The following is a 19,620-nucleotide window of genomic DNA, read 5'->3' as shown; positions in this document are numbered from 1 at the left end:
GTGGTTTTTGTTGTTGCTATTCTTGTTTCTAAAAGTCTTATTTCCTGTGCATGAGAATCTTTTCACATTTTAAAATTAGTGATGAAATTGGAATTAGTTTGGGTCTGAACCTGGTAAAGATAGTTTATTTAGTGGAATTTTTCTCTGCGAGCCTGCACTATGGTGTTGGCTCATTCCAGGCTTTATTTACCGAGACTGGACTTTGTGAATCTGATGCAGCAATGGTGGCCCATGCTCTGACTTGAAGGCTCAGCCTCACTGGTCCGCTGGGCGCTTCTTTGTCCTTCGGAACCCATAGCCTCACACACTTAACTTTACAGAAGAGAGGACAGCAGTAATATCCTTTTCCCATATTATTTCTATTTTTTAATCATAAAGTTCTTCCTTTTATCCATCTTTTCCTTTTTATTTCCACTCTGACCATCTTTGTTCAGCCAAAGCTCACACACAGAGATGGCTTCTTCTTTATCAAATAGTTGTTTTTATATTGCCTAGCTTTTATTCACTCTTTTTCTCCTACCTGAACTAGAGAACCTGCTACTTTGCATCTGTCTTTTGGGGGTTGTTATGGACTATCCCTTCCCTGGTGTTAACAGTGTTATACACTGGATTTTTAGGCCAAATGGCACTACCCATCTCCTTACATAAAATATCTCACCTTTTGGGGAGGTCAGTGGTGCGGGGGTGGGGGGGGGGTGGGGGTGGGGGGGGCGCGGGGGAGAAAGAGACATACGTACTACTATTTGTAATATCTTGAACCGGTGGTTCTCAACCTTCCTAATGCCGCGACCCTTTAATACAGTTCCTCATGTTGTGGTGACCTCCAACCATAAAATTATTTTCGCTGCTACTTCATAACCGTAATTTTGCTACTGTTATGAATCATAATCTAAATATCTGATATGCAGGATGTATTTAGGCGACCCCTGTGAAAGGGTCGTTTGACCCCCAAAGGGGTCGCGACCCACAGATTGAGAAACGCTGCATAAAATTAAAAAATAAATAAATAAAGATAAAAAAAGTCTCACTTTGTTTAACTTTTAAAAAACAACTCTCTTGAGCTATAAATGACATGTGGTAAATTGCACATACTTAAAAGTATATAGTTTGGTAACTTATGATCTAATATGTACCACCTTCACAACTGAAAGTAAGCATATCTCTCACCCATAAGTTTTCTGTTGTTGGCCCTTTGTAATCTCACCTAGGCTCTGGGAAATCACCAATCCGTTTTCTCTCATTATAGACCATTTGTATTTTCTAAAATTTTATATATATATATATATATATATATATATATATATATATATATATTTTAATTATTAGTTGAGGTATTACAAATGTGTCCTCATCCCCTCCATTAAACCCCCATCCCCCCCGCCCCCCCACTCATGCTCTCATCCCCCTGTTGTCCATGGGTTTGGCTTATATGCATGCATACATGTCCTTTGGTTGATCTCTTCCCCTTACCCCCTCCCTCCCCTACTTTCCCTCTGGGGATTGATAGTCTGATTGCTGTTTCTCTGTCATTGGATCTGTCCCTGTTCATCAGTCTATGTTCTCTATAATCCACAAATGAGTGAGATCATGAGATCATCTTTCTCTGACTGACTTATTTCATTAGCATAATGCTCTCCAGCTCCATCCATGCTGTTGCAAAAGGCAAGAGTTCCTTCTTTTTTACCGCAGCATAGTATTCCATTGTATAGATGTACCACAGTTTTCTAATCCACTCATCTGCTGATGGGCACTTAGGCTGTTTCCAAATCTTAGCTATGGTGAATTGTGCTGCTATGAACATAAGAGTGCGTATATCTTTTCTGATTGGTGTTTCTGGTTTCTTGGGATATATTCCTAGAAGTGGGATGGATCACTGGGTCAAATGGGAGTTCCATTTTTAGTTTTTTTGAGGAAGCTCCATACTGTTCTCCACAGTGGCTGTACCAGACTGCATTCCCACCAGCAGTGCAGAAGGGTTCCTTTTTCTCCACATCCTCTCCAACACTTGTTGTTTGTTGATTTGTTGATGATAGCCATTCTGACAGGTGTGAGATGATACCGCATTGTCATTTTGATTTGCATCTCTCGGATGATTAGTGACTTTGAGCATGTTTTCATATGTCTTTCGGCCTTCTGTATGTCCTCTTTTGGAAAGTGTCTATCTAGGTCCGTTGCCCATTTTTTGATTGGATTGTTATCTTCCTATTGTTAAGTTTCATGAGTTCCCTGTAAATGTTGGAGATTATACCCTTATCGGTGATATCATTGGCAAATATGTTCTCCCATGTAGTGGGTCTTCTTGTTGTTTTGTTGATGGTTTCCTTTGCTGTGCAAAAGCTTTTTATTTTGATGTAGTCCCATTTGTTTATTTTCTCTTTAGTTTCCATTGCCCTAGGAGCAGTATCAGAGAAGAAATTCCTTCGCCATATGTTTGCAATTTTGCTGCCTGTGGATTCCTCTAGTATTTTTATGGTTTCCCGTCTTACGTTTAAGTCTTTTATTCATTTTGAGTATATTTTTGTGTATGGTGTGAGTTGGTGGTCTAGTTTCATCTTTTTGCATGTATCTGTCCAATTTTCCCAACACCATTTACTGAAGAGACTGTCTTAACTCCATTGTATGCTCTTGCCTCCTTTGTTGAATATTAATTGGGCGTAGTGGTTTGGGTCGATTTCTGGGTTCTCTATCCTATTCCATTGATCTATATGTCTGTTCTTGTGCCAGTACCAGGCTGTTTTAAGAACAGTGGCTTTGTAATACAGTTTGATATCTGGTATTGAGATTCCACCAACTTTCTTCTTCTTTCTAAGGATTGCTGCAGCTATTCGAGGTCTTTTTTTATTCCAGATGAATTTTTGGAACGTTCATTCTAGATCTGTGAAATATGCCAGTGGTAATTTAATGGGGATTGCATTGAATCTATAGATTGCTTTGGGTAGTATGGACATTTTGATGATGTTGATTGTACCAATCCATGAACACAGTATGTTCTTCCATGTGTTTATGTCTTCCTCTATCTCTTTTTTCAGTGTCCTGTAGTTTTTCGCATATAAGTCTTTTAACTCCTTAGTTAAGTTTATTCCTAGGTATCTTACATTTTTTTTGGTGCGATGGTAAATAGGATTGCTTTTTTAGTCTCACTTTCTGTAAGTTCACTATTGGTGTAAAGAAATGCCATGGATTTCTTGGCCTTAATTTTGTATCCTGCTACATTGCCAAATTCATTTATTAAGGCTAATAATTTTTTGATGGAGTCTTTAGGTTTCTCTATGTACAGTATCATGTCATCTGCAGATAAGGACAATTTTACTTCTTCTTTTCCAGTTTGGATGCCTTTTATTTCTTCTTCTTGTCTGATCGCAATGGCTAGTACTTCCAGTACTATGTTGAACAGGAGTGGTGAGAGGGGGCATCCCTGTCTTGTTCCTGTTTTTAGGGGGAATGGTTTTAGTTTTTCCCATTGATTATGATGTTGGCTGTGGGTTTGTCATATATGGCATTTATTATGTTGAGGTATGATCCTTCTGTTCCTACCTTGCTGAGAGTTTTTATCAAGAAAGGGTCTTGAATTTTGTCAAAAGCTTTTTCTGCATCAATTGGTATGATTTTTTTTTCTCTTAATTTGTTTATGTGATGTATCACGTTTATTGATTTGCGGATATTGTACCATCCTTGCATCCCTGGAATAAATCCTACTTGGTCATGGTGTATTATCTTTCCGATGTACTGCTGGATCCCATTTGCTAGGATTTTATTGAGTATTTTGGCATCTGTGTTCATGAGGGATATTGGGCTGTAATTCTCTTTCATTGTGTTGTCTTTACCTGGTTTTGGTATTAGGGTGATGCTGGCTTCCTAGAATGAGCTTGGAAGTTTTCCTTCCTCTTGAATTTTTTGGAATAGTGTGAGGAGGATAAGTTTTAGTTCTCTCTTGAATGTTTAGTAAAACTGCTCTGTGAATCCTTCTGGCCCCAGGCTTTTGTTTGCTGAAAGCTTTTTGATTATTGCTTCAATTTCCTCCTTAGTTATTGGCCTATTGAAATTTTTAGCTTCTTCCTGATTAAGTTTTGGAAGGTTGTATTTTTCTAAGAATATGTCCATTTCCTCCAGGTTGACTAGTTTGTTGGAGTAGAGTTGTTCATAGTATTTTTTTAATAATCCTTTGTATTTCTGTGGGGTCTGTTGTTATTTCTCCTCTTTCATTTCTGATTTTGTTTATTTGGGTCCTCTCTCTTTGTTTCTTGGTGAGCCTGGCTAGAGGTTCATCAATCTTATTTATCCTTTCAAAGAACCAGCTCTTGATGTTGTTGATCTTTTGTATTGTTTTTTTGGTCTCTATGTCATTTATCTCCGCTCTGATCTTTATTATTTCCTTCCTTCTGCTTACACTGGGCTTTTCTTGTTGCTCTCTTTCTAACTCTTTGAGTTGTAGGGTTAGGTAATTTATTCTCATTGTTCCTTGTTTCTTGCAGTAGGCTTGTAGAGCTATGAACTTCCCTCTCAAGACTGCTTTCGCTGTGTCCCATAGGTTTTGGATTGTTGTGTTTTCATTGTCATTTGTTGCCATGATGTTTTTTATTTCTTCTTTGATCTTTCTGGTAACCCCGTCATTGTTTAATAGCGTGCTATTTAGTCTCCATGTGTTTGATTTTTTTGGATTGTTTTTATTGTAGTTGATTTTCAGTTTTATGCTATTGTGGTCTGAGAAGATGCTTGATATGATTTCAATCTTCTTGAATTTGAAGAGACTTTGCCTGTGACCTTTGAAAATGACTGATGTTCACTTGAGAAGAATATATATTCTGTGGCTTTGGGGTGAAATGTTCTAAAGATGTCAATTAATTCCATCTGATCTAGTGTGTCATTTAGGATTTTTGTTTCTTTGCTGATTTTTTGTTTAGAGGATTTGTCCAATGGTGGTAGTAGGGTGTTAAAGTCCCCTACTATGATTGTGTTGCTGTCAATCTCTCCTGTGATATCCTCCAGAAAATTTCTTATGTATTTGGGTGCTCCTATATTGGGTGCTTATATGTTTACTAGAGTTATTTCTTCTTGTTGGATTGCTCCATTTAGTATTATGAAGTGGCCTCCCTTATCTCTTTTTATGTCCTTCACTTTGAGATCTTATTTGTCAGATATAAGTATTGCTACCCCAGCTTTTTTTTTCACTTCTATTCGCCTGAAAAGACTTTTTCCAGCTCTTCACCATCAGTCTGTGCTGCTTTTTTTCTGAGGTGGGTTTCCTGTAGACAGCAGATATATGAGTCACATTTTCTTAGCCATTCAGTTACCCTATGTCTTTTGATTGGAGCATTTAATCCATTTACATTTAAAGTTATTATTGGTAGATACTTGTTTGTCGCCATTTTTATTCTTTACCCCTGTTTACCTTCTTCGTTTCCTATTTTTTCTTTTTACAGCAGACCCTTTAGCTTTTCTTGCATTGCTGGTTTGGTGGTAATAAACTCCCTCAGTCCTTTTTTGTCTGTGAAGCTCCTGATTTCACCCTCAATTTTGATTGATAGCCTTGCTGGGTACAGTATTCTTGGATTCAGACCCTTCCATTTCATGACTTTGTATATTTCATTCCATTACCTTCTGTTCTGATGTGTTTCTGTTGAGAAATCAGTCACTAGTGTGATGGGGGATCCTTTCTAGGTAATGTTCTGTCTCTCTCTGGCTGCTTTTAAGATTCTTGCTTTGTCGTTGATGTCTGCCAGTTTAAGTATTATGTGCCTTGGCGTCGGTCTTTTGGGTTCATTTTGTTTGGGACTCAGTGAGCTTCTTGTGTTTGTGTGGGTTTTTCTACCCTAGATCGGGGAAGTTTTCTGTCATTATTTCTTCAAACAGGTTTTCTATTCCTTGCTTAGTTTCCTCTCCCTCTGGCACCCCTATTATTCGGATGTTGTTTCATTTCGTGTTGTCCCAGAGTTCTCTTAGGCTCTCCTCCTGCTTTTTAATTATTTTTTCTAGAAGCTGCTCTGCTTGGGTATTTTTTCCTACATTGTCTTCTAGCTCACTAATGTGGTCCTCTGCTTCTTCTATTCTACTGTTGATGCTTTCTATTGAGGTCTTTATAGCAGTGATGTCATTTTTCATTTCTTCTTGGTTTTTCTTCATTTCCTCTTGGTTCTTACACATATGGTTGAATTTGTCTTCCATTCTTTTCATCCACCTTATGGCCATATCTCTGAATTCTTTCTCTGACAGGTTGCTTGCCTCCATTGTGTCCATTTCGTTTACTTCTTCTTCTGGTGATGTCCATTTTTCTTTCATTCGCAGGCTGTTTCTTTGTTTCACTATGATCTCTCTTCTCCAGGTGTTTGGTTATGTAGTTTATCTCTCTGCTGCATTGATTTAAAGGCACAAAATACAACACAACAAGGCACAACGTACAAGGCACTGAACACAAATGTATTCATGATATTAATAACCCCAAATAAAGGTGACCACCCGAGCCAAGAGAATTAGGGGATAAGGAAGAAAGAAGAGAAAAAAATAAAAGAGAAAAAAAGAAAAAAAAAGAGTGAAAACATGAAATTGGGAAAAGGGAGAGAAGAAAAGAAAAAGTAAGAGAAAAAAGAGAGAGAATGAAATAGAAGAGGGGAAGAGCTATATGGGGAGAAAACTCCAATAGAACCGCCACTAATCCCAACCAATTTCAGCAATAGATCTGTGGAGATGAATTCAAAGTACAAATAACCTATCAAGCGAGGCGAGGGAAAACAGAAGCCCAAAAATGACCAGTGGAAAATAAAACCAACAGAAAAATAAAAAGCAAAAGCAAAACAATCTCACAAACAAGCATTAAAAAAACCCAATTTACTCAACAATCAAGCAAACAATAACAAAACAACAGAGAGAAAAAAGATTTGGATAGTGAACAAAGATAAGAGAGAGGTGTATATGGATTTAGAGCAGGGGATTGGAAATTAGATATATAAGTAGGGTGAAATTTAGACAGCAGGTCAAAAGAAGGAATAGGAAAAATATAAGGCTAAAGTTGAGGTAGAGAAAAATGATGCTAAAGGAACAATGAAAATAGAATTAAGAACACTAATCCCAAAATAAAATAAAGGAAAATAAAATGACATTTTAAAAAATGGTAAAATGGTAGTAGTAATAATACTGGTTAAAAATAAAAATGTAGTAATTGAAAGGGTAAAATCACGTGATGAAAAAAGAAAAAGAATTGGTTTTTTTAATTAAAAGGTGAAAAAAGAATAAAAAAAATAAAATGTGCAGTAGTGAAGGTCCTTCAGTTCTTCTACTCTTCTGTCTGGCACGCCTTAGTCCTGCCAGGTATTCAGGAGAGTGTTGAATGTCCCTGCAATACACTGTTTCTCGTGTTGTAAACCGCGGTCCTGATTTTAAAGCAGGCTGTATTTGTTTCCCAGACTGCCTTTATTTGTGTTTACAGAAGAGTCAGTTTGTGGCTCTGCCTCTGGGTGGCAGTGTATCTGGATTGACCTCCGAAGCTATAAGTCCTCTCTATCCAGCAGTTAGGGTTTATTTTCTCTATTGTACTTAAAACTGGTTTGGGAAAGTCCACTGCCCAGAGCTGGTTCTTTAATCGTTACTCCCCGCTCTGTTTCCCAGGTTCCACAAAAACAGCTTTCCCCTGCAGTCTCTGTGAGTGTCCCCAACTGGGCAATCCCATGCACTGGGTTTAATAATCAAACTCAAAGATTTAAGGGGAAGTGAATAAAACAAGAGCCTGAGAAGTTGTGCGAATTCGCAACCCTCCACCTTCCAGCACTGTGGGCAGTCTTCTCTGCGAGCCCTCTCTCCCCTGGTACCAAGCAGCCGGCACACTGGCAAAATTCGAGGTTGCCTTTTTGCATCCAGTCCAGCTATGGGCTTATTTTAGCGTTCCCTTCTGCCAGCAGCCCTGCGGGAGCCCTTCCGCACTCGCAGATCACGCTGGCCCCAAGGCCTGTGGACTTTGTGGAGCGCAGATTTCCCCCGCGCGTTCCTCTCCCGAACCTGAATTGCAAACCACACCTTCAGGCGAATTCTGACCTTTCCGTGAGAAGCAGGCCTCCGCATAGTCGTGCTGTCCCATGTCCGGTGTTTCCGAGTTAGCAGCCGATCTCTGGATGAGGGGTCTTTGGATGTAAATGCTTCCAGTAACAGCCACTCAAGATGGTGCATTCTCTGTGGCTGAGCCGGTGCTCCGGGAGAGATTCCAGCCTCCATCTCCAACAGTCCCCTTTCTCCTGGAGTCCTCCGCCTTTCCCAGCTGCAAACTGCCTCTCAGCTGAATATCCTCTGCTTATTTGGGCTGTATGTTACCCGCTTCAGCTGCTCACCCTTATCTGCTCTGGGACAAGGCACGGGACACGTCTGTCTAAACCTCCACCATTTTTTCTCCTCTAAAATTTTATAATAATGATTCATATGAAATATACTATTTTTTTGGAATGGGGAAGAATATACTTTTTTGGGAAGAGCTGACTTCTTTTATCACAATTATTTTGACATGTATGTTGAAGTGTATATCAATAGTTTATTATTCCTTTTTATTGTTGGGTGGTATTCCATTGTATGAACATCCACAATCTGCTTATCTGTTTACCAGTGGATGGACATTAGGATTGTTTGCAGCATTTGGCTGTTACAAATGAAACTACTATGTATATTTATATACAAGTCTTTGTGTAGACATATGCTTTCATTTTCTTAAGCAAATACAAAGGAGAGGTATAGCTGGTTTTTAAGGCAGGGGTATGTTTAACTTTGTAAGAAACTGCCAAACTGTCTTCCTAAGTGTTTGTACTATTTTATGTTCCCACCAGCAGTAGTTCCAGTTCCTAACCTTATTAACACTTGATATGGTCGTGCTTTTTTATTTGAGCCATCCTAGTATAGTGATACTTCATTGTATTTTTTTTTTCCAATTAGCAATACTCATGTCTTGGATAAACCTTATCGGCTACAATACTGTCAACTGCGCAAAGCTTCATTGTAGTTTTAATTTGAGGCTATCTAATGACTAGTAATATTGAATATCTTTTCATGTGCTTATTTGCCATTTGTATGTCTTTGCTTAAGTGTGTGTGTGTGTACATCTTTTAGTTCTTTTTCTGGAGACTTCTTCTGTTCTTTTGTTTGTGTTATGTTTCTTTGTCTCCTCATTTTGGCTGACTTCCTGAGTTTGTTTCTATGTATTACATAGATCTGCTGTGTCTCCCAGTGTTGGCAGAGTGGTCTTACGTAATAGGTGTCCTGTGAGGTTCAATGGTTCAGTCTTTTTGATCACTTGAGCCAGGTGCTCCAGGATTGTCTCTGTGTGAGTTGTGTATGCCCTCCTATTGTAGTTAAGCCTTGGTTGCTATTGGCATGTCACTGGGTGGGATTGATTGTCAGGCAACTGGCTATGAGGATTGGCCAGAACCATAGTGTGTGAGCTGCTGTGCAGAGGTTGACCCCATGAAATGGGACTGTGGAGCTAATTGGATGGTGTTCTGAAGCTAGTCATAGGGTGTGTTAGTTCTGGGGCCTCTAAGAGGTGCTGGGTGCAGGCCAAGGGTAGCCACTGCCTGGGCCCAGCCTGGAGTTACCTGGTAAAAGTTAAAAAGTTATCCATGATTGGTAGCTGCCTGTGCTGGGCCTAGAGATGTGTGGGAGAGGCCACGCTGTGAACCATGACCAGCTGCCACCAGTACCAGGCCAGGGGCTGGTCAGCAAAAGGCCACCTGGAGGTCTGCACCTCAAGGCCTGCCACGCCTGTAAGGCTCACTGAAAGAGCCTCGGGTGATAGGCCAGTTGGGTAAGGTGAGTTGGGTGAGGTAGGGTTTCAGAATCACGAAGATGGGGTAAGTGGGTATTCACCAGGTTAATGTAGATTCAGAATTGGTGCCAGTGCAGAATATGAGGATACTCAGACTGAGGCCATTCATGAACACTGCCTGCTTGGGTCCTGTGGACTTTGAGAATTTTTAAGAAAGACTGCGGCTAAGGACAGCTGCCTGCCTTTGGCTGCCTGTGAGTTGGGTGGGGGCATGGTCTCAGGGTGGAGCTAGTGATGTTCACCAGACTTATGCAGATTCAGATTTGGCCCATGTAGGGGTAGGTTCAACAGAAGAAAGATGGCACCCACCTGCCTGCTGTGCAGGAGGAGGGCTCAAAAGAGACAGTGGCAGCTGTTTTTTCAGTCTTTGGCCTGAAGCCACACAACTCAGTTTCTCCCTGTATATCTCTAGCATCCCTTTAAGAGGATGCCTGGGTTTCCACCAGCCTTCCGTTACACCTGGATGTACAGAATCCCTGCCCTTTGTAGAGCCAGATGTTATAGGGGCTCCTCTTCCTAGCACTGGTGCTCTAGGCTGCGGAGCCTGGTGTGGGATTGAGACCCCTTGCTTTTACGGGGAGACCTCTGCAGTTGAAATATCCCTCCCAGTTCACAACTGCCAAACATGTCTGAGGGGCCAGCTCTTTTCATATCTCATCTCCTCCTGTCATTCTTGACATGGATTCTTATGTATATCCTTAGTTATAGAACTTCTGTTCAGCTAGTCTTCAGATGGCTCTCCATGTTCATTGTTCTATAATTAAGTTTTAATTTTGATGTGGTCATGGGAGGAGGTTAGCATAGTGTTTACCTACTCCTCCATTTTGACTGGAACCGCCCATTGGCACATAATTTAAAAAAGATGAAGATGTTGCTAAGAGTGATTAAATAGCTTCCTTTGTTGCTACCATGTGTGGCTGGATGGAGGATTACTTAGGTATATTTTTGGAGGACAATTTGGCAATGTATTAGAAAGAAGCTTAAAAATGAGTCCTTTTGACTCACTTCTAGGAATGTATACTAAAAGAATAATCAGGTATGCAAATATTAATGTACAAGTGCAGCTTTATCTAATAACAAAGCAATGTTTAATTAAACTGTTGGCTTATTTCACAGTGTTTAACTAGTCTTACTACTTGTTTATGAAGGGTCTTTAATAAGTAAAATGCTTTACAGTATACCACTTTTTTAAAAAGTTCTTTATTGATTAAGGTATTATATATGTGTCTTTATCCCCCATTTACCCCCCCATTATCTCCCCCCCCCCCCAACACCACTTTTTTTTTTAAACCCTAGAATTAGGTACATGAAGTCTGACCCTGGGTTTCTTTAAAAATTAAACTTCACATGGCAGCCACACAGGAGATAAAGGCGTTAGAATGTTAACGGGTTGTGAGGTCATGGGATCTATCTCCCTCTTGCTTAAATTAAAGGTTTACATGCAAATAGTTTAAAGATTCCCTCACTCTCGTTCCCATTCTTATTATTGTAACCATGTGAGCATTGTGCACTGCTGTGAATGTGTGGCTATTCTGCAACTACTTTTTCCTCCCTGGACCTGGTATTCTTGATTAGATTACTATAACCATATTATTTATTAAAACTCTAACATCCTTCAGGTGTGGGGAACTCTTGTTAGTATATTATGCCACATGAGGATTTTTGCGTTTTATTTTATTGGTGACCTCTTTTGAAACCCCCTCTCCTGCTCTAATCTGGACTGCTTGTCCTCTGGGCCTTACCCTCAGATTCTTCTTCTTTATCACCCAAAGGCATTCTTTTGCCTTTCCCTTCTATTTGATTCCTTGGTCTTTCTCAGTTTATTAGTACTCTTTGGTTTTATTGGAGGATCTCCTTCAGTAATCTCCCAAGAGAGTATGAAAGAGTCACAATTTTGATATTTTTCATGTCTGAAAACAATTTATTCTGCACTGACACCTTCATAAACAGTTTGTCTGGATATAGAATTCAAGGCCAGCAATTATTTTCACCCAGAATGTTGAGAACATTCCTTCATTGTTTTGCAGCTTCCATTGTTGCTACTGATTGCTGATGCTTGATTGACTGAAACCTTTGGTTTATCTTTGGTGCTCTGAGACATTTTTGTCTTCAGTGTTCTGAAATTTCATGATGCTGTGTTCAGTACAGCTCTTTCCTTTTCTCACAAACTTTATGTTTCTTATTTTTCCAAACTTTCTAAATATTTTTTATACTCAGAAAAGTATGTAAAATCTGTGTGGTATGCAGTACTTTTGGAAAAAATGATCCATTCAAATATAAAAATATCTGGCATCCCACAGTTAGCAGCCTAAGAATATAAGTTTTTTCCTGAGAGGAAGTCAGCCCACGGTGACACATGTTTGGTGAGTAAAAGGAGAAAGGTTCTAATTATTTTGGGGTGTTGCATCAGTAGAGGTTGTCTTTTTAGGAAAGGAGAACCTGGAAAGCTATTACTGTTTTTGAAAGGCCTAGTAATTAATATATTTAGTTTTGTATTGTGAATGGTTGGCAAGTCTGAGAATTATTTCAGATTGGTAGTGTCTGTTTTGGACCTTTGAATTATCTATATATATAAAGAGCCAGGGGCCATCACAACCAAACGGACGACCGAACGGATGACCAAACAGGCTGAATGGGGCGACAAGACCGGCAGGGGTGTTAGTGAGGGATGAACAAACGACTGAGCAGCAGGCTTTGTGGGGTGACCAGGCCGGCAGGGGTGTTAGTGAGGGACGAACAAATGACTGAGCAGAAGGCTGCATGGGGCAACCAGGCCGGCAGGGGGGGCAGTTAGAAGAGTGACCAGGCTGGCAGGGGGCGCAGTTAGCGGCAACCAGGCTGGCAGGGGGGGCAGTGAGGGGCGACCAGGCCAGCTGTGGGGGCAGTTGTGGGTGACAAGGCCAGCAGGGGGGCAGTAAGGGGTGACTGTGCTGGCGGGGGCGGCAGTTAGGGGCGACCAGGCCGGTGGGGGGAGCAGTTGGGGGTAACCAGGCCAGCAGGCAGAGGCGGTTAGGGGTGATCCAGCTGGCATGGGGGCCAGTAGGGGTGATCAGGCAGGCAGGCCGGTGATCAGTTAGGAGCCAGTGGTCCCGGATTGTGAGAGGGATGTCCAATTGCCGGTTTAGGCCCAATCTAAACCGGCAGTCGGACATCCCCCAAGGGGTCCCAGATTGGAGAGGGTGCAGGCTGGGATGAGGGGGTCCCCCAGTGCATGAATTTTGTGCACTGGGCCTTCAGTTCTATATAATAAAGACAGAATATGCAAATTGACCATCACTCTGCCACAAAGGTGGCAGTGCCCACAGCAGATGCTGGGGGACCTCAGGCCACGCCTCCACCTGGCAGGGTGTGCCGGAGGCCCTCAGGCTATACCCCCTGCCCGGTGGGGCTGATGGGGGACCTCAGGCCGTGCCCCCCGCCCTGGCACCGGGCCAGGGGACCTGAGGCCGCAACCTGGCACCGGGCCGGGGGACCTGAGGCCACAACCACACCCTGACACTGGGCTGGAGGACCTGAGGCCGCATCCCCCACCTGGTGGGGCTTGACAGGGGACCTCAGGCCATGCCCCCTGCCCGGCAGGGATTGACGGGGGACCTCATGGTGTGCCCCCCGCCCCGGTGCTGGGCCGGAGGACCTCAGGCTGCGCCCCCCTGCCCAGCGGGGCTTGAGGCTGAGTCCCCCTCCCAGCAGGGCTTGACGGGGGACTTGAGGCTGCGCCTCCATCCTGGCGGGGCTTGATGGGGGACCAGAGGCTGCGCCCCCATCCCAGCGGGGCTTGACCGGGGATCTCAGACCGCGCCCCTGTCCTGGAGGGCTTGATGGGGGATCTCAGGCCACATGCCCCACCTGGCAGGGCTTGATGGGGGACCTCAAGGCATGCCCCCCGCCCTGGCCTGGGCTGGGGGACCTGAGGCTGCGACCCCACCTGGCAGGGATTGACAAGGGTGGGACCGGCTGGGTCTGGGTCACACGCAATTTCGAGGTGCACGTGGGTGGGCGGAGACTTGACTCTGGGTCCCGTGGAGCACCCCAGACTCTGACAGGAGGAAGGTTTTCATATACATTTTACTTATTTTCTTTCATCTCTGACACCTATTATAGAGAAAGGGCAAGTAGCAATATTAAAATATTTTCTCTAATTAATCCCCTTTTAATGTGCACAAATTTTGTGCACCGGGCCACTAGTGTGTATATATGTCTGCATTTTAAGTTTGTAATGTTCCTAATGAGGCTTTCTGATGTAATACAATGGATCTAGTGTTAATATAACAGAAAAATGGAAGGTGCCTGGCATATACTTAGTTTTTATTTTTAATTTTACTTATTGATTTTATAGAAAGGGAGGGAGAGAGAGAGAGACAGACAGATAGACAGACGGAAAGACATTGCTTGGTTGCTCCATTTATTTGTGCATTCATTGGTTGATTCTTTTTTTTTTCTTTATTGATTAAGGTATTACATACGTGTCCTTATTCCCCCAGTGCCCCCCACCACAAACCCGTTAATGCCCTCAACCCCCTAGTGTCTGCATCCATTGGTTGTGCTTATAAGCCTGCATACAAGTTCTTTGGTTGATCTCTCCCCCTTACCCTCACCCTCCCCTACCTTCCCTCTGAGGTTTGAGCATCTGCTCCATGTTTCTCTGTCTCTGGTTCTATTTTTGTTCATCAGTTTATATTGTTCATTATATTCCACAAATGAGTGAGATCATGTGATATTTATCTTTCTCTGACTGACTTCTTTCGCTTAGCATAATGCTCTCCAGCGCCATCCAAGCTGCTGCAAATGGTAGAGTTCCTTCCTTTTTACAGCAGCATAGTATTACATTGTGTAGATGCACCGTGGTTTTTTAATCCACTCATCTGCTGATGGACATTTAGGCTGTTTCTAAATCTTAGCTATTGTAAATTGTGCTGCTATGAACATAGGGGTGCATATATCCTTTCTGATTGGTGTTTGTAGTTTCTTGGGATATATTCCTAGAAGTGGGATCACTGGATCAAATGGGAGTTCCATCTTTAGGGTTTTTTTTTGAGGAAACTCCATACTGTTCTCCACAGTGGCTGCACCAGTCTGCATTCCCACCAGCAGTGCACAAGGGTTCCTTTTTCTCCGCATCTTCGCCAGTACTTGTCATTTGTTGATTTGTTGATGATAACCATTCTGATAGGTGTGAGATGGTACCTCATTGTTGTTTTGATTTGCATGTCTCAGATGATTAGTGAGTTTGAGCATGTTTTCATATGTCTCTTGGCCTTCCTTATGCCTTCTTTCAAAAAGTATCTATTTAGATCCATTGCTCATTTTTTGATTGGGTTGTTTATCTTCCTTTTTTTAAGTTGTATGAGTTCCCTGTAAATGTTGGAGATTAAACCCTTATCAGAGACAGCATTGGCAAATATGTTCTTCCATGCAGTGGGCTTTCTTATTGTTTTGTTGATGGTTTCTTTTGCTATGCAGAAGCTTTTTATTTTGATGTAGTCCCATTTGTTTATTTTCTCTTTAGTTCCCATTGCCCTAGGACAGTGATGGCAAACCTTTTGAGCTCGGCGTGTCAGCATTTTGAAAAACCCTAACTTAACTCTGGTGCCGTGTCACATATAGAAATTTTTTGATATTTGCAACCGTAGTAAAACAAAGATTTATATTTTTGATATCTATTTTATATATTTAAATATCATTTAACAAAGAAAAATCAACCAAAAAATGAGTTCGTGTGTCACCTCTGACATGTGTGTCATAGGTTTGCCATCACTGCCCTAGGAGCTGTATCGGTGAAGATCTTGCTTCGCCATATATCTGAGATTTTGCTGCCTGTGGATTCCTCTAATTTTTTTTCATGGTTTTCTGTCTTACGTTTAAGTCCTTTATCCATTTTGAGTTTATTTTTCTGTATGTGTAAGTTTGTGGTCTAGTTTCATTTTTTTTTTTTGTATGTATCCAATTTTCCCAACACCATTTATTGAAGAGACTCTCTTGAATCCATTGTATGCTCTTTCTTTCTTTGTCAAATATTAATTGAGCATAATGCTTGGGTCGATTTCTGGGTTCTCTGTTCTGTTCCACTGGTCTATATGTCTGTTCTTCTGCCAATACCAGGCAGTTTTGAGAACAGTGGCTTTTTAGTATAGCTTGATATCTTGTATTGGGATTCCTCCAACATTGTTCTTTTTTCTCATGACTGCTACAGCTATTCAGGGTCTTTTTTTATTCCAGATGAATTTTTGGAGACTTTGTTCTAGGTCTTTGAAGTATGCCATTGGTATTTTAATGGGGATTGCATTGAATTTATAGATTGCTTTGGGTAGTATAGACATTTTAATGATGTTGATTCTACCAATCCACGAACATGGTATATGTCTTCCTCTATCCCCTTTTTCAGTGTCCTGAAATTTTCTGAGTACAGGTCCTTTATCTCCTTTGCTAAATTTATTCCTAGGTATCTTAATTTTTTGTTGCAATGGTAAATGCGATTGATTTTTTAGTTTCTCTTTCTGAATTCATTATTGGTGTATAGAAAGGCCATAGACTTCTGCGTGTTAATTTTGTATCCTGCTACATTGCCAAATTCATTTATTAAGTCTAGTACTTTTTTGATGGAGTCTTTGGGTTATTCTATGTATAGTATCATATCATCTGCGAATAATGACAATTTTACTTCTTCTTTTCCAATTTGGATGCCTTTTATTTCTTCTTCTTGTCTGATCGCAGTGGCTAGCACTTCCAGTACTATGTTGAACAGAAGTGGTGAGAGTGGGCATCCCTGTCTTGTTCCTGTTTTTAGGGGAAATCATTTTAGTTTTGCCCATTGAGTATGATGTTGGCTGTGGGTTTGTCATATATGGCTTTTATTATGTTGAGGTATGAACCTTTTATTCCCACCTTGTTGAGAGTTTTTATCAAGAAAGGTTTTGGATTTTGTCAAATGCTTTTTCTGCATCAATGGATATGATTATATGTTTTTTATCTCTCAGTTTGTTTATGTGGTGTATCACATTTATTGCTTTGTGGATATTGTACCATATATGTATCTCCGGAATAAATCCCACTTGGTCATGATATATGATCTTTCTAATGTAATGCTGGATTGGGTTTGCTAGAAATTTGTTGAGCATTTTGGTGTCTTTGTTCATGAGGAATATTGGCCTGTAATTCTCTTTCTTTGTATTGTCTTTATCTGGTTTTGGGATTAGGGTAATGCTGGTTTCGTAGAACGAGCTTGGAAGTGTTCCTTCCTCTTAAAGTTTTTGGAATAGTCTGAGGAAGATAGGTTTTATTTCTTCTTTTAATGTTTGATACAACTCCCCTGTGAAGCCATCTGATCCAGGGCTTTTGTTTGTTGGAAATTTATTACTGCTTCAGTTTCCTCCATAGTTATAGGCCTATTCAGATTTTTTTATTCTTCCTGGTTGAGTTTTCGAAGGTCGTAGTTTTCTAGGAATATGTCCATTTCTTCTAGGTTGACCAGTTTGTTGGAATAGAGTTGCTCATAGTATTTTTTTATGGTTCTTTATATTTTTGTGGAGTCTGTTGTTATTTTGCCTCTTTCATTTCTGATTTTGTTTACCTGTGTCCTCTTTCTTTGCTTCTTGGTGAGCCTGGCTAGAGGTTCATCAATCTTATTTATCCTTTCAAAGAACCATCTCTTGGATTCATGGATCCTTTGTATTATTATTTTTTTTGTCTCTGTCGTTTATCTCCGCTCTGATCTTTATTATTTCCTTCCTTCTGCTCACACTGGGCTTTTCTTGTTACTGTCTTTCTAATTCTTCAAGTTAGATAGTTTATTTTGAGTTTTTCTTGGTTTTTTAGGTAGGCCTATAATGCTATGAACTTCCCTCTCAAGACTGCTTTCAACTGTGTCCCAAAGATTTTGGATTGCTGTCTTTCATTGTCAATTGTTTCCAGGATGTTTTTTATTTCTTTTTTTATCTCTTTGGTAACCCAATCATGGTTTAATAGTGTGCTATTCAACCTCCAAGTGTTTGCATTTTTGTGATTGTTTTTATTTTAGTTGATTTTTAATTTTATGCCATTGTGATATGAGAAGATGCTTGATATTTTTCTATCTTCTTGAATTTGGAGAGACTTTGCCTGTGTACCAATATGTGGTCTCTTTGAAAATGTCCCATGTGCGCTGGAGAAGAATGTACTTTCTGTATTTTGGGGTGAAATGTTTTGAAGATATGTATTAAGTCCGTCTGGTCTAGTGAGTCATTTAGGATTGCTGTTTCTTTGCTAATTTTTTTTTTTTCTAGAGGATTCATTCAGTGATGTTAATGGGGTATTAAAGTCTCCTACTATGATTATATTGCTGTAAATCTCTCCCCTGATATCTTCCAGAAGTTTTTTTTTTTTTAATCTATTTGGGTGCTCCTACATTGGATTCATATATGTTTACCAGAATTATGTCCTCTTGTTGTATCGATCTCTTTAGAATCATGAAGAGGACTTCCTTGTCTCTGGTTATGGTCTTCACGTTGAGGTCTATTTTGTCAGATATAAGTATTCCTACCCCAACTTTTTTTCCTTTCCATTTGCCTGAAAAATATTTTTCCATCCCTTCACTTTCAGCCTGTGTGATTCCCTTGTTCTGAGGTGGGTCTCCTGTAGACAGCATATATATGGGTCATGTTTTCTTATCCGTTCAGCCACTCAATGTCTTTTGATTGGAGTGTTTAGTCCATTTATGTTTCAGTGTATTATTGACTAGATGCCCGGTGCACGAAATTCGTGCACCGGTGGGGGGGGGGGTGTTGTTCCTTAGCCCAGCCTGCACCTTCTCCAATTTTGGATCCCTCTCACAATCTGGGACTGCTGGCTCCCAACTGCTTGCCTGCCTGCCTGCCTGATTGCCCCTAACTGCTTCTGCCTGCCAGCCTGATCACCTCTTAACCACTCTCCTGCCAGCCTGATGAACGCCTAACTGCTCCCCTGCCAGCCTGATCACCCCCAATGGCCCTCCTCTGCTGTCCCGATCACCCCCAACTGCCCTCCTTTGCCGGCCCGATTGCCCCCAACTGCCCTCTCCTGCAGTCTCGGTCACCCCCAACTGCCCTCCCCTGCTGGCCTGATCGCCCACAACTGCCCTCCCTTGCCAGCCATCTTCTGGCTGCCATCTTTGACCACATGGGGGCGGCCATCTTGTGCGAGGGTTTGATGGTCAATTTGCATATTACCTTTTTATTATATATGATAAGTATTTGTTTAAAGCCATTTTTGTTCTTTATGCCTGTGTTTCTTCCTTTTCTATTTCTTTTTTTACAGTATTCCCTTTAGTATTGTATTGTTGGCTTGGTAGTTATAAACTCCCTTAGCCTTTTTTTGTCTGCAAAGCTCCTGATTTCCCCTTCAATTTTGATTCATAGCTTTGCTGGATTGAGTATTTTGGATTCAGTCCTTTGCTTTGCATCAGTTTGTACACTTCATTCCATTCCCTTCTGCCTTCATGTGTTTCTGTTGAGAAATCCTTTGTTAATCTAATGGGGGATTCTTTGTAGGTAACTCTATGTCTCTCTCTCTTGCAGACACTAAGCTTCTCTCTTTGTCATTAACGTTTTCCATTATAATTATGACGTGTCTTGGTGTGGGTTTGTTAGGGTTCATCTTGCTAGGGACTCTCTGTACTTGTGTGACATTTTTCTTCCCCATATCTGGAAAGTTTTCTGTCATTATTTCTTCAAGTAGATTCTCTAGTCCTCGCTGCTCTTCTTGTCCTTTTGGCACCCCTATATTATGTATGCTACTTCATTTTGTGTTGTCCCAAAGGTCCCTTAGGCTCTTCTGCTTTTTATCTTCAGTTTCTGTTTAGATTGGGCTTGTTTCTC

At 41.0% G+C, this 19,620-nt stretch overlaps 1 protein-coding gene across 1 annotated transcript in view; it reads left to right on the top strand.

Annotated features, from left to right (window-relative positions):
- The window catches only part of ALG5 (ALG5 dolichyl-phosphate beta-glucosyltransferase), a 331,650-nt gene that overhangs the window by 289,995 nt on the left and 22,035 nt on the right, over positions 1-19,620 (top strand). The gene's annotated exons all lie outside the window — the stretch shown is intronic.

Source organism: Myotis nattereri, assembly GCF_964212035.1.
Source record: "Myotis nattereri genome assembly, chromosome: 2".
Lineage (NCBI taxonomy): Eukaryota > Metazoa > Chordata > Mammalia > Chiroptera > Vespertilionidae > Myotis > Myotis nattereri.
This window is presented reverse-complemented; position numbering and strand designations above follow the sequence as displayed.